This window comes from Micromys minutus (genome assembly GCF_963924665.1).
Source record: "Micromys minutus genome assembly, chromosome: 1".
In the NCBI taxonomy this organism is placed as follows: domain Eukaryota; kingdom Metazoa; phylum Chordata; class Mammalia; order Rodentia; family Muridae; genus Micromys; species Micromys minutus.
Genome location: NC_137969.1, coordinates 68,409,271 through 68,423,249, shown reverse-complemented (window position 1 = coordinate 68,423,249; position 13,979 = coordinate 68,409,271). Strand labels below are relative to the sequence as shown.

Below are 13,979 nucleotides of genomic sequence, written 5' to 3'. Positions count from 1 at the left end.
TGGGTGGACAGACTAGCACTAGGCGTTTTGTAAGAACACAAACCTAGACAGTATGTTGATCTTATACTCAATTTCTGAGACTATGATATCGCATTCCAGAGGCTTCTGGTAGCTGTTGATCAATACTAGTAAATATGACCTATCAATTAAAACTATGAAATTAACTGACCAGCTGAATAAGGGAGAAAGGCTTATAAATATCTATGGCTATTCTTAATAGAGATTAAAATCTAGAAGAACATTTGTTACAATAATCAGTCCAAAGTGATACTAAGGTAATGGAAGGATCCACATTTTCTCTAAGAGAAATACATAGTAAATGATTCTTCACATGATACAGTTGTATAAAGCACTCTGAGGCTGGGCCATCTTACCTCTTTTCATGGACCATGCCAGAGACAGAAATTTTGCTCAGGCAAAATTGGGTCAGAAAGGGCAAAATCTGGAGAGAGATGCACAGCCAAACATTCACTTGACTACAGGGTGGGAAGTCTCTTCTGTAGGGACTGTGGATTCTCAGCTAAACAAGTCTTTCCCTCTACATCTCCCAATACCAGAAACTTCATTAAATAAATTCAAATGATAAAGACAGAGTGTATGTTTGCTGGCATTGTAGGACTTCTAGGTCTGATATAGTATTCAGTTTTTGGCTTACTGAAGTATAACATAACTCATTAGGTCCTCAAATTAAAATTGTTGGCATAAGATGGCCTCGTTTCATGTGAGCCCTGTGTCTGTGTTTAATACCACGCCAGCAGAATTACTGCATTCTATCACCAAGAGGTTTTGTAAATGTGCTCCACCCCCACTGAGACTCCCGATCAGCTTTGCAGTGTCAGTTTTGCCTGGTATTGGAACTAAGTTCAAGTCTGTTTTGGGGGAAGATAAAAAAAAAATTGTTTTATTCTAGAACATCAACTGCAAAGAGCTATATTATAGGGAGAAAAATAAAGCCCAATTTTATTTCATTTGAATGCATTTGGAAGAAAAATGCCTGCATTCTATTTCCTTGAGAAATTCTGAATTTTGTTCAGGAAAGTATATCTTCAGGGATGTGTTCATGGACATGCTCTTTTATGGAAAATATATACTCATGATATGTGTGCACATTTTGCTGTCTCACGATTCATTCCCCGTAAAATGAAGAGCTTTTAACGCCAATGCTTTTATGGTGGTATTTCATGAAATTCTTAGTATATACAATGGAAAATGGAAGTTCTGCTTTGCTTTAAATATTTAAAAAAATCACAAAAAGATTTTCCTGTGATCTATCTTCTTGCAAGAAAGGTTCTGGTGAAAAGCACTGTTGTTTGTAACAGAGTCCCTGGGATATTTCCACTGTCTTAGTAGAGATGTGTTTCCAGTGTTATCTTAGAAGGTACCTTGGCTAAGTATACTGCCTTCTGGCATATTGAGAGGGGGTGATACTCTGGATAGAACCGTGATTCTTCTGTTATGTTTCTATATCCTCTTAGTTCCAAAAAAAGCCCCTAAGAGACAACAATTTGTATTCCACTCATGAAACACATCTTTATTATTTCTATGTTCTTTACTTATCTTTATTTTGAAGTAATGTGAGTCAGGAAGTTAGCTGCAAAGCTGACAGTGAAGGGACTTGATCCAATGACAGCCTGGCAGAGCTGTTGATAAATAAATGAGTGTGACAAGCCATCAAAACTGAATATTAATCTAACCAAAAGAAATAACAACCTTATCTCTTACAAAATAGAAGCAAAACTAGAAACAACAACTCATTTGGTGCTCACGTCTGAGCTGCTTAGACTCTGGCCCAGTCTAAGAATGTTTTAGAGCCAGGGAAGATTTAGCCTACTCACTTCTCTTCTGTGTTGGTGATCGATATTAATATAAGCAATGACCCTGTCACCTCATGGTCTTTCATCATTAAATAAAGATTAAATTTAGAGTTTGGGATCAGTAACATAAGAGAATTTTATTCAGAAAGCTTTTAGTAATTAAAATAAAATGCCTCAAACCCAAAGCTTCTAGTCAATTGTACGTCAAGTCAAATCAGGAAGAAATATGTATTTTGGGGGAAACATGGAAAAAAGCTGCTAGACAGCAGTGGACACAGAAACCACACATTACATTGGGCCAACAATTTGCCATGTATCCTGACTACTCTCAGAACTTCTCTTATCTCATTTAACAACACCTTCCCACTACAAACTCACTTAGGAGATGGATAGACATTGGCTCATGGTACAGAAAAGTGCTGTACAAAAAAGATTTCCATAGTCTTCTGAGCTTACTAAGGGCACAATATAGTTCAATCTTCAGCCATTTTCCTCCAGAGTAATTGTTCTTCATAATTAAATGATAAATCTGGTTGTGAAATATCTTTTTTGAATATATATGGAGTCTCAAACAGTGAATTTAAAAATGAGATTGTATTTATTCTGTATGTAAAATATTTAATGAACTGGAATTAGACTTATATAATTGTATGTGGAAACACTTTAGGAGAAAGAATCATTTTTCACATTCTAGCAGATTATGAGACATTCATAGACTATGATGCCATGCAATGTGACATTTTCTCAGTTAAAAATGTATCTGATTGATGGCTGCTGCAGAGATGTAAACTTCTGTAAGCAGTACATAGGAAGGTAATTTGTGGCATTAAAATAGTGGTTATGGTTAGGTGATGTGTTTTTTATTTACCCTATAACACATAACAGTCTCTCTTCAGTATGCCTGCAGTAGGTAGCGTCTAATTCTGGGCAGATCAAAACGTGGAACATGCTCTTCACAATATAAATATTCACACAGAGGGCAGCCTGTGTCTTAAATGAATCTGTGTGATTTTTCTACATATTGGCTGATATGTGATAAACCTTATCAAAGAATTCTCTTTGTCAGGCTGAATGTTCTTCCCAGAGTTGGAGAGAAAAGCTATTTAGGAAAGTTAAATATATCTTCTATAGGGTATAGTCCAGCCTTTGCAAATGTGATTAGAAGAAGAAAAAAAAAAAAAAAAACAGAAAAATAAGGTTATGATATGGAGAGTAAGTCAGTGAATTTGTTAAAATTCACGTTTGGTACATTTGTGCTAAGGGGTTGGATAGTTGGGATTCTATCCTGCCTTGTCAGTGCGCATTACCAGCTCAACTGAAATTCTTATGTAAGAGACATTCACAGTAACAATGGGCAGAAGGACATCCTCCTGCACTGACCCATATGGAAGTGCCTAACACAGAACCTCTGGGTGCTGCTGCCCCAGATGGCAAAGGCCTTTACTACTCCCTGCTGTGCTAAGGAGTTTGGCAGATGTGTGTGTTCCATTTCTGAGCTGTCTAACACTAATATAACTATGAAAAGTATATAAAAGGGCATCTAGTTCACCATCGTATCTCTATTTCAGTTTGATTGACTTACTGTCATCGTCCATTGTTGGATTCAAATCATGTTTTATTGTTATCAGTAATTACCTCAAGGGTGGTAGTTCAGGTATAACCTCAGCCTTAGCAGTTTGGTGTTTTCATTACATTTAGTTACATTTGACTTATCATCTGAAAAGCTAAACAAGTTTTGGAAAACTAAATATTTTTTAATATGGCTCTTTAGGTTTGGGGACTCATAATAAACACTTTGTGAGCCTTAAGATTTATTTATACATAGGTGTATGTGTGTGTTGGTGTAGTATATGCTTTGAGTGTGTGTAAGTCCCACAGAGGCTAGAACAGGGTGCCAGATTCCTTGGAGCCATTGAGAGTGACCCAAAAAGGGTGCTGAGAACTGACCTCTGGTTCCTCACAGAAGCAGCAGGCCATCCTAGCTGCTGAGCCATCGCTCCAGACTGTGGTACTTTATAACTTTTAACATGTGTTTTTAATATAATACATTCCAGCTGCAGGCCTTAGAATGTATTTACATAGGAAACCACATCAAAATACAAAGCTATAATTAGACAAACATAGGTTTTGTGGAATCTGGATTTGTTTTAGATGTTGAAAGATTTATTATTTTTTTGGAATATGCTGTTCCTATAGCTATGCGTACAGCATACCCAATCAATTCAATGAATTAAACAATAATAACCTCTAGCTTTTGTTTTCCTTAGGCTGAAAAATGTTTATATACTTTTAAGTAAATGGCTAAAATGAAAAATCAGCAGTATAATAAAACAGAAAGCACAATTAGCCAATGATCCTTAACCTTGCTACATTTTGCATGGGGTAAATTACATTTGATAAAGTGCACCTTACTTATATAAACTTTAATCATGCTCAAGGATAACCCTTTTGGTTTATAACCACAATAGTGTGTATGGTATTATTACTGTGGCAGACTAACTAGATATATAACAAAAAGACATTGAATTTTAATGGCTGATATATTCTTTTTATTCATATGGAGCAGTGATAAGGATTAAAAAGAGAGTACACAACACAGCCTTCATGTTAGGTTTTTGTGGCAGGTGATGAGAAATGTCTTCTTTTTCTCTGCTATTTAAGAGGAGAGGAACTTTTGCTGAGAGCCCTAGAAAACACCAGGCTAGGAACTGTCCTTAGTCTCACTGGGGAACCTCAATGTTACCAGTGACAATACAATGTTACCAATTGCATCTTTTGAACTTTGACCTGGAGAGAGCAGAGTCTCTCGATTTTATCAGCAAGTATAGCAGAGTTGGAGGTAGATGCTGAGGGAGCTGGAATGTAAGGTATCTTTAGCTACCTGGTAAGTCTGAGGTCATCCTGGGCTACAGCAGACACCATTTCAGAAATTGCATTCAACAGCTGTAACCTGCAAAATGCACGGAGGTTTCTGCAAACTGTTCCTCAGGCATTCTCGTTCCTGAAGTTGAGTCTTCCTTCAGGTTATATGCTGTATACTGAAGCTGCTAAGCACTGTGGGTGGTCAGGAGGTGAGCTGAGTGTGTATCAACCAGGAATAAAGGCTGCATGATGAGATGGAACCTGGAGTGAGCCTGGAAGAATTTATTTAGTTTAGATAGGCAGAGGGGATTAAGGAATAAAACAGTGAGTGAAGATTTCCTTGAAGCTCATTTAAACCACAGTAAATCAGTCAACACCAAAGCAGGGCCCTCCTGTGTGCTGCTGCTTGGAACTTTCCGGGAGGTGAATATAGTTCATTCTTACCTGCATCCTGTAGTCCCTCATGTTTCCTGCTCATCTCTCTCAATGCGCAGGATTGCCTTCTCAGACATGAGAATGGGAATTAAATGACAAGAAATTGGACCTGGAGTTCATGTTAAAGCCATGTTAATAATGGCAGAGGGTACCTCTCTTCATTATAAACAGCAAAAGGATTTTGAAAAATTGCAGACAACTGAGGATTATATATCTTTTTGACTCATTTATTTACAATGTTGATAGTTTTCACTTTTTGTCAGTTGGAAGAGATGCTGGTAAAAATAGCCAGATTTTACAAACTCTAGTTTATTTTGGTGTAAGATAAAAATAACGATAGCATATTTAAAGCTACAACTTTAAAGTTCTTATTCATGTACTTAGTTTTTTAAAAACACATACTAAGTTCTCCATAAGGATGCCAGAATGATAAAGGTACCTTCACAGTCTGTTTTATTTTTTTTAAGATTTATTATTTTTTTAATGGATATTCTCTGTATTTATAATTCAGGTGTTATCCCCTTTACACCAATCCCATTTCTCCTCCCCTACCCATTGTTTCCATGAAGGTGCTCCTTCTCCCAACCATTAAAAATACATGATTTGTGACTATTGTGATTAGTGTTGATTCTCTGATTTTTCTCAACCTGTTTATCCTTTGAGTAGAGGAAGGCTTCTAATTTGTTTGAGTTAATCTTTGCTGAAGATTTTTTATCAGCTGTAGAAATTCTCTGGTGGAATTTTTGGGGTCACTTGACTATATTATCATATCATCTGGAAATAGTGATATTTTGACTTCTTCCTTTCCAATTTGTATTCCTTTGACCTCTTTTTGCTGTCTGTTTTTTTTTAAACTAAACAACGTTATTTAAAAAAAACAAATATAATTGTACAGTTTTTAAGCATTTTTGCATAAAATATACGAATATATTTTTGTCAGTACTTGATTTTTTTTAAAGGTTTGATAGTATGCATTAAAATCTTACTAGTTACAATGAACGTAAAGTACATGTAAAACAAGATGTAACCTGGAAATGGTCAAAGTTTTCTTGGTATGTAAATATTAAGCATAATGGTTTTAAATTTTCTGTTTTTTTTTTTTTTTTTTTTTTTTTTTTTTTGGCCTTTGTTTTTGTTGAACTTCATATAGTCTATGAGTTGTTTCTGGAGTGTTCAGAACTTTCTGGAGTTAGTATCCAATTATCAGTGACTGCATATTATGTCTGTTCTTTTGTGACTGGGTTACCTCACTCAGAATGATATTATCTAGATGCATCAATTTTTTAAGAGTTTCATAAAGTCATTGTTTCTGATAGCTGAGTAGTACTCAATTTTGTATATATACCACAATTTTTGTATTTATTCAATCTACTGAAGGACATCTGGGAAATTTCCACCTTCTGGCTAGTATACATAGGGCTGCTATGAACATTGTGGTACATGAAACTTTGTTGTATGTTGGAGCTTCTCTGGGGTATATGCCCAGAAGTGGAATAGCTGGATCATCAGGTAGTACTATGTCTAATTTTCTGAGGAATCGCCAGACTGATTTCCAGAGTGGTTGTATTAGTTTACAACCCCACCAACAGTGGAGAAGTGTTCCTCTTTCTCCACATCCTGGCCAGCATCTGTTGTCATCTGAATTTTTGATCTTAGCCATTCTGATTGGTGTGAGGTGGAATCTCAGGGTTGTTTTGATTTGCATTTCCCTGATGGCTAATGATGTAGAGCACTTCCTTAGATGCTTCTCAGCCATTCGATATTCCTCAATTGAGAACTTTTTGTTTAGCTATGTACACCATTTTTTAAATAGGGTAGTTTGATTCTCTGGTGTCTAACTTCTTGAGTTCTTTGTATACCTTGGATATTAGGCCTCTATCAGATGTGGGGTTGGTAAAGATCTTTTCCCAATCTGTTGGGTGCCATTTTGTTTTCTTGGCAGTGTTCTTAGCATTACAGAAACTTTGCAGTCTAATTAAGTCCCATTTGTTGATATTTGACCTTAGAGCATGAGCCATTGGTGTTCTGTTCAGGAAATTTTATCCTGTGCTTATGTATTCTAAGGTTTTCCCTACTTTCTCTTCTAATAGTTTCAGTGTACATGATTTAATGTGAAGATTGTTGATCCACTTGCACTTGAGCTTTGTATAAGGAGATAAGAAAGGCTCTATTTTCATTCTTCTCCATTCTGAGTGCCAGTTGGACCAACACCATTTTTGAAGAGGCTGTTCTTTTCCCATTGAATGTTTGTAGCTCCTTTGTCAAAACTCAAGTGACCATATATGTGAAGGCTCATTTCTGGATCTTATATTCTATTCCATTCATCCACATGCCTATCTCTGTACCAGTTCCATGCAGTTTTTAGCACAATTGCCTTATAATATATCTTGAAGTCAGGGATGGTGATTCCCACAGATGTTTTCTTGTTGTTGAGGACAGATTTTACTATTCTAGTTCTTTTGTTATCCCAGATAAAATAGCACATTGCTCTTTCCAACTCCATGAAGAATTGGCTTGGAATTTTGATGGGGATTGCATTGAATCTGTAGATTGCTTTTGGTAAAATGGCCATATTTACAATGTTGATCCTTCCAATCCATGAGCATGGGAGATCTTTCCATTTTCTTAGATCTTCCTCCATTTCCTTCTTTACAGATTTGAAGTTCTCGTTATACAGGTGCTTCACTTGCTTAGTTAGAGTCACACCAACGTATTTCATATTGTTTGTGATTATTGTGAAGGGTATCTTTTCCCTAATTTCTTTCTCCTCATGTTTGTCCTTTGAGTAGAAGAAGACTACTGATTTGTTTTAGTTAATTTTATATCCAGCCACTTTGCTGAACTTGTTTATCAGCTGTAGAAGTTCTCTGCTGTCTGATAGCTCTCTCTTTTACTCCCAGTATTATATTGTTAAGTTGGATTCTCTCTTCGTTCCCTCTTATTAGTTTGGCTAAGGGTTTATCAATCCTGTTGATTTTTCTCAAAGAAACAGCTCCTGGTTTTCTTGATTCTTTGTATAGATCTTTTGATTTCAGCTCTGAGCTCGATTATTTACTGCAGTCTACTCCTCTTGGATATATTTGTTTCTTTTTGTTCTAGAGTTTTCAGGTATGCTCTCAAGCTCTTAGTGCATGCTCTCTCCATTTTTTTTTTTTTTTTTTTTTGGAAGTACTCAGAGCTATGAGCTTTCCTCTTATTACTGCTTTCATTGTATTCTATTAGTTCAGATATGATAGGCTTTCATTTTCATTAAATTCTAAAAAGTTTTTGATTTTTTTCTTTATTTCTTCCTTGATGAAGCTATTGTTGAGTAGAGAATTGTTGAGCTTCCTTGTATATGTGGGATTTTTGTTGTTTTTGTTGTTATTGAAGACCAGCCTTAGTCCATTGTAATCTTTTAGGATACATGCGATTATTTCGATTTTCTTATCTATTGGGGCCTGAATGCTTACTGACTATATGGTCATTTTGGAAAAGGCGCCATGAGGTGCTGAGATGAGGGTATATTATTTTGTTTTAGAAATGTCTGTTAAATCCATTTGGTTCATAAATTCTGTTAGTTTCACTGTGTCTCTTTTTAGTTTCTGCTTCCATGATCTGTCCATTGATGAAAGGACAGTCTTCCACTATTATTGTGTGTGGTACAATATATGCTTTGATCTTTATTAGAGTTTCTTTTATGAATGTGGTTTCCCTTGTATTTGGAGCATAGATGTTCAGGATTGAGAGTTCATCTTGATAGATTTTCTTCATGAGTAAAAATTGTCCTTCTTTATCTTTTTTTCACGACTTTTGGTTGAAAATATATTTTATTTGGTATTAGAATTGCTACTCCAACTTGTTTCTTGGGACCATTTGCTTGGAACATTTTCCCCAATTTTTTACTCTGAGATCGTGCCTATTTTTGTTGCTGAGATGAGTTTCCTACATGCACCAAAAGGCTGGGTCCTGTTTTCCTCTCCAGCCTGATAGTCTATGTCTTTTTATTGGAGAATTGATTCCATTGATGTTATGAGATATTTACAAATAATGATTATTGTTTCCTGTTAATTTTGTTGTTAGAGGTAAAATTATGTTTGCGTGCTTTTCTTCTTTTGGTTTTGTTGCAAGAGGATTATTTTCTTGCTTTTCTTAGGGTGTAGTTTTTGTCCTTGTGTTGGAGTCTGTTATCCTCTTTATGGCTTTGTAAATTTGGTCTTGTCCTGAAATATTTTGTTTTCTACACCTACACTAACTGAGAGTTTTGCTGGATATATTAACCTGTGCTGGCATTTGCATTCTGTCAGGGTTTGTATGATGTCTCTCCAGCCTCTTCTAGCTTTCATAGTTTATGTTAAGAAGTCTGGTGTAATTCTGATTGATCAACTTTTATATGTTACTTTTCTTTTTTCTCTTACTGCTTTTAGTATACTTTCTTTGTTTTGAACATTTGTTGTTTGATTATTATGTGTTGAGAGGATTTTTTTTCTGGTCCAATCTATTTGGAGTTCTGTAGGCTTCTTGTGTGTTCATGGTTATCTCTTTCTTTAATTTAGTGAAGTTTTCTTCTACAATTTTGTTGAAGACATTGACTCAGCCTTTCAGTTGGAATTCTTTGCTCTCTTCTACACCTATTATCCTTAGGTTTGGTTTTCTCATTATATCCTAGATTTCCTGGATATTTTGGGTTAGAAACTTTTTAATTTTTACATTTTTTTCTGTTAGGTCAATGTTATCCTCAGCCCCTGAGATTCTTTCTTCCATTTCGTGTATTCTGTTGGTGATACTTGTATCTATGACTCCTGACCTCTTTCCTAGGTTTTTGTATCCTCAGCGTTGTCTCTCTTGTGTTTTCTTTATTGTTTCCATTTCCTGTTTTAGATCCTGGATAGTTTTGTTCAATTCCTTCATCTCTTTGCTTATGTGATCCTTTTTTTCTCTAAGGGCTTGTACTTGATTTTCTGTGTTCTTCTGTATTTCTTTAAGGGAATTCTTCCTGTGCTTTTCGAGTCCTTCTATTATCAGCATGAGTCAGGATTTTAAGTCCAAATCTTTTTTTTTCTTTTTTCTTTTTCTGGTGTGTTGGGATATACACTACTTACTGTGGTGGGAGAGCTGGGTTCTGATGTTGCCTGGTTGTCTTGGTTTCTGTTCCTTAGATTCTTGTGCTTCCCTATTTCTATCTTCTTATCTTTGATATTAGTTGATCATGATGTCTCTGAATGGAGCTTGTCTTTCCTGTGCATCTGTGGGCTGTGGGCTCCAGAGGGAGATCAGTCCTAGATATTGAGCTCTCTGGGTAGGCTGTGAGTTCTGATGGCAATAGACTGGCTCTAGCTCTGGATGCATGTGGAGGCCTAAAGGGCACAGACCCAAGCAGTAGTGTAATACCTGTACATTGAGAGTTCCTGGAGGTCTCTCCCCAGATAGTCAGTGGAAATAGTGTGAGCTCACCTGTTGGAACATTAAGGAGAGAGCTCCTGCATCTCTCTGGGTGCTCAGCTCTCTGAGAACAGGCCACGAGTCCTAATGGCAATGTGCCTGCCTGCTCTAACTGTGGCTCTGGGCAGAAATGGAGGTAGGACCAGTCTGATCCTAGACTTCACTGCCATCCCTGTGCCCTGAGAGTTCTGGGAGGTCTCTTTCCAGATAATCAGTGGAGAGAGGGTGAAGGTTCACTCATGGGCTAAGTGGGGAAAGCACTCCTGTGTCTCCTCCATGTGCTTAGTTCTCTGAGGGCAGGCTGCAAGTCCTGATGGCAGTGTGCCTGTGGCTCTGGGCAGAGATAGAGACCGGACCAGTCTCCACAGTCTGTCTTCTACTTAGTCTACTAAACTGGTGAGGTTTGCCATTGCGTTTTGTTATTGTTTGAGTTCTTTATTTTCAAAATTTGATTTGACATTTTTTTAAGCATTTATGTTTATTGAATTAATCTTTCATATTCTATTTATTATAAAACAGTTGGTATTTTCTTTGAATCATTCCAGTTTATTCATGTCCTCTTTGATTTCATTGAACATTATGACAATCCTGTTGAATTTTTGCCTGCAATTTTATATATTTCATTCTTTCTGAAATCTGTTACTTTGCAGCTATTTACTTTTGGAAAAGTCATGCTACCCTGACATCATATTTCTTGTGTTTTCTTTGTTGAAATTTGCACACGTGGGACCAGACCATTGGTTGGTGTTTTTGTCAGAAATCTATATTATTTCATTTAAATATTTATAGTGTCCAAGTAGAACTAGATTTTGGTAAAGTTGAAATGTAGTTTCTCCCCAATAGACTATGATGTCAAAGCTTGACACTCAGTACTGGGACTTAGACATGCTGCCCAGATGCACACTCAGGATAGAAGACTTGTTGTGTTTTATAAGAAGGCCAAGGATATCTTTTAGAGCATAGTGTGATGAGATGGGAGGGGTGCCTTGGCAAGTGAATGCTGAGGCGTCCCTTCCCCCTGATGTACCAGCCATAAGACACGTATAGTGTAGAATAGTGTTTAGAGTTTATTTGGGTATGGAGGAATTGAAGAGAAAGCAGGGACTGAGAAAGGGAGGCAGGCAAACAGACAGACAGAAGGAGGAAGAACAGGAGAAGGAGGAGGTGGAGAGGCAGTCAAGGAACAAGTAGAGAGAGTGGGGGGGTCAGGGAAAAAGATGGAGAAAGAAATTAAGGAGAGAAGAGAGTCAGAGAGAAAGAATGTGCAGACAGAGCAAAGAGGGGGCAAACAACCACTTTTATAACAAGCCAGGCCTACCTTGCTGTTGCTAGGTAACTGTTGCATAGAAGGAATTCCATCAAGACTAACCACAGGTGGTGGATAAGGCCAGTACAAAGACAGAATAATAACCAATTAAAAGCAATCACCTTTTTACCCCCATACACAGGCTTCAGTAACTTCAGAGAGTAAAGATAGAATTCTAAGATTTGTCTTTATGACTTACCTAATGGTAGGTATGGAAAGAAACTGAGCAGTGGGAAAGTAGCTGTACCTATCAGGACAACAAAGAGAAGGACAAGGAAGGAGAAAGAGAAGGAGAAGGAGAAGGAGAAAGAGAAGGAGACAAAATTAAACATGGCAGAGAAAGAAAAGAAAAGAAAATGCAAGCAACCCACACTAGTGAAAATAAAGAATTTTAGATGGCATAAAATAATAAAGGAGAGAGGAACAAGGTGGAGTGAAGAATGGGTGCTAAGTTGAAGATCAAGCACAAGATAGTAAAATGGTTGAAGAGGGAGAGAAGAATGGGAAAGAAAGAAGGGAAAGTTAAAACAAACCACACCCAACAAAACCACTAAGTGCTAGGTGAGAAGTTTATCTCTGAGGTCTCCATATTTGAGAGGCTTTGATTGGGAGATCAGGAGCCTCAGCCATCCCATTTCATATGCCAATGCTTAATGCTGGGGCTGGGGTTGTGGGGAGATGAGGAGAGAGACAAGGAGTTAGGCAAGACTGAAGGAAAGAGAGCCACAGGTCATGAAGAGGGGAATAGAGGAGTCAAGACCAAAAGGGAAGATATAAAATAAGACAAGAAGAAAAGCTAAAATAGTTTAAATAGCGTAAAAAAAAAAAGCTGGAAAAACAAGACATAAAAGAAACTGGATGCTATCACCCCAGGGTGTCACTCCATGGGACCATGGGTGAGGGCAGATATCTTAGCAATGGAGCTTTCTTTTCTGTGATTTTGAGTTGGCTGCTTATAATGAAATGGAACCTTTGTTTTATTTGGCTTCCTGTGCTGGTGTTTGTTTTCTCTGCCAGCAACAAGGACCTGTGGTTTGGGTGAGTAGTTGTCATGACTTAAGGTCAAAGCTTATTTAATTACTTAACTAATTCTTGACCAGTCTCTTTTTGCTTGAGTTCTTCTTCTTCTTCTTTTTTTTTTCCCTTCTTCAATATGACCCTGGGTACATAGGTATAGAAAATAAATATACATATCTACCATTTATTGATAATAAATTATAAAGAAATTTATCAGGGCAATTTTTGATATACATTGGTTTCTTATCTTTAAGCACTAAAGTAAATTTGTATATTAATGACATAGTTATTATTATGTCTTTTTACATAAAGAATTAAATTCTGGTTAAATATTTGCTACTCCAAGACCGAGAGCATCTTTAATATTTTTCAGAATTGACTAATATTTTGATTTATAACGACATTGTGAGTGGCACTTCATATATAGCATAAAATGAAAGAAGGTAATTTAGAGCCATTTTATTAATTGTTAGAAATTTTGTCTTAGCTCCAAGGCAAGATTCCTGGTATAAGGTTTTATGAAACCTATTAGCAATTCAAGTACCAATTCAAAAACTTGAATGTTCTAACACAATACAGTCCAAAGATGCAGTAATTTGATACTTATATGCTGAAGAATGGTAGTAGGAAGTAAAAAGGTATCAAATTTGAGTGGGGTCAGAGTCACTGTTGCTGCACATTACAAGGACCCAATCAATCCAGAGTGCATGTATGCTCAGAACTAAGGTTGCCATGATGTCTTCTGATTCACCATGGAAATGCACCACCTGCTGCAAACTACTCAGATCCTTTGTGTTTTTGATTTTTTATTACTTTTTGGTCAGTGCACTTGTCTTCTACTGCCATCAGTTTCTTTTGCTTTTTAAACAGTTCCTGACCATTGTATACATGGATATACATTTCATCATATTTCCTCATAACTGGTTTCTTGGCTGTCTCCCTCTCCCTCCATCCCTGCCTCTCTGCTTCCTCATCTTCCTTTTCTTCCTTCCTCTTCTCCTGTTGCCCTGTCTCATTCCCACTCCCCCTTACACTAAAACCCTTCTTCCTGACTTCCAACTGCCCCGTCTTTTATGTATATCACTGAGTTCAAATAGGTTTACAGGAATTCAGGTGGCTGGGTT

The 13,979-nt window shown here is 36.9% G+C and overlaps 1 protein-coding gene across 1 annotated transcript in view; it reads left to right on the top strand.

Annotated features, from left to right (window-relative positions):
- Window positions 1-13,979, top strand: part of FMN2 (formin 2) — a gene marked incomplete at both ends in the record, with an annotated part of 296,886 nt that overhangs the window by 95,022 nt on the left and 187,885 nt on the right. The window lies entirely within an intron of this gene.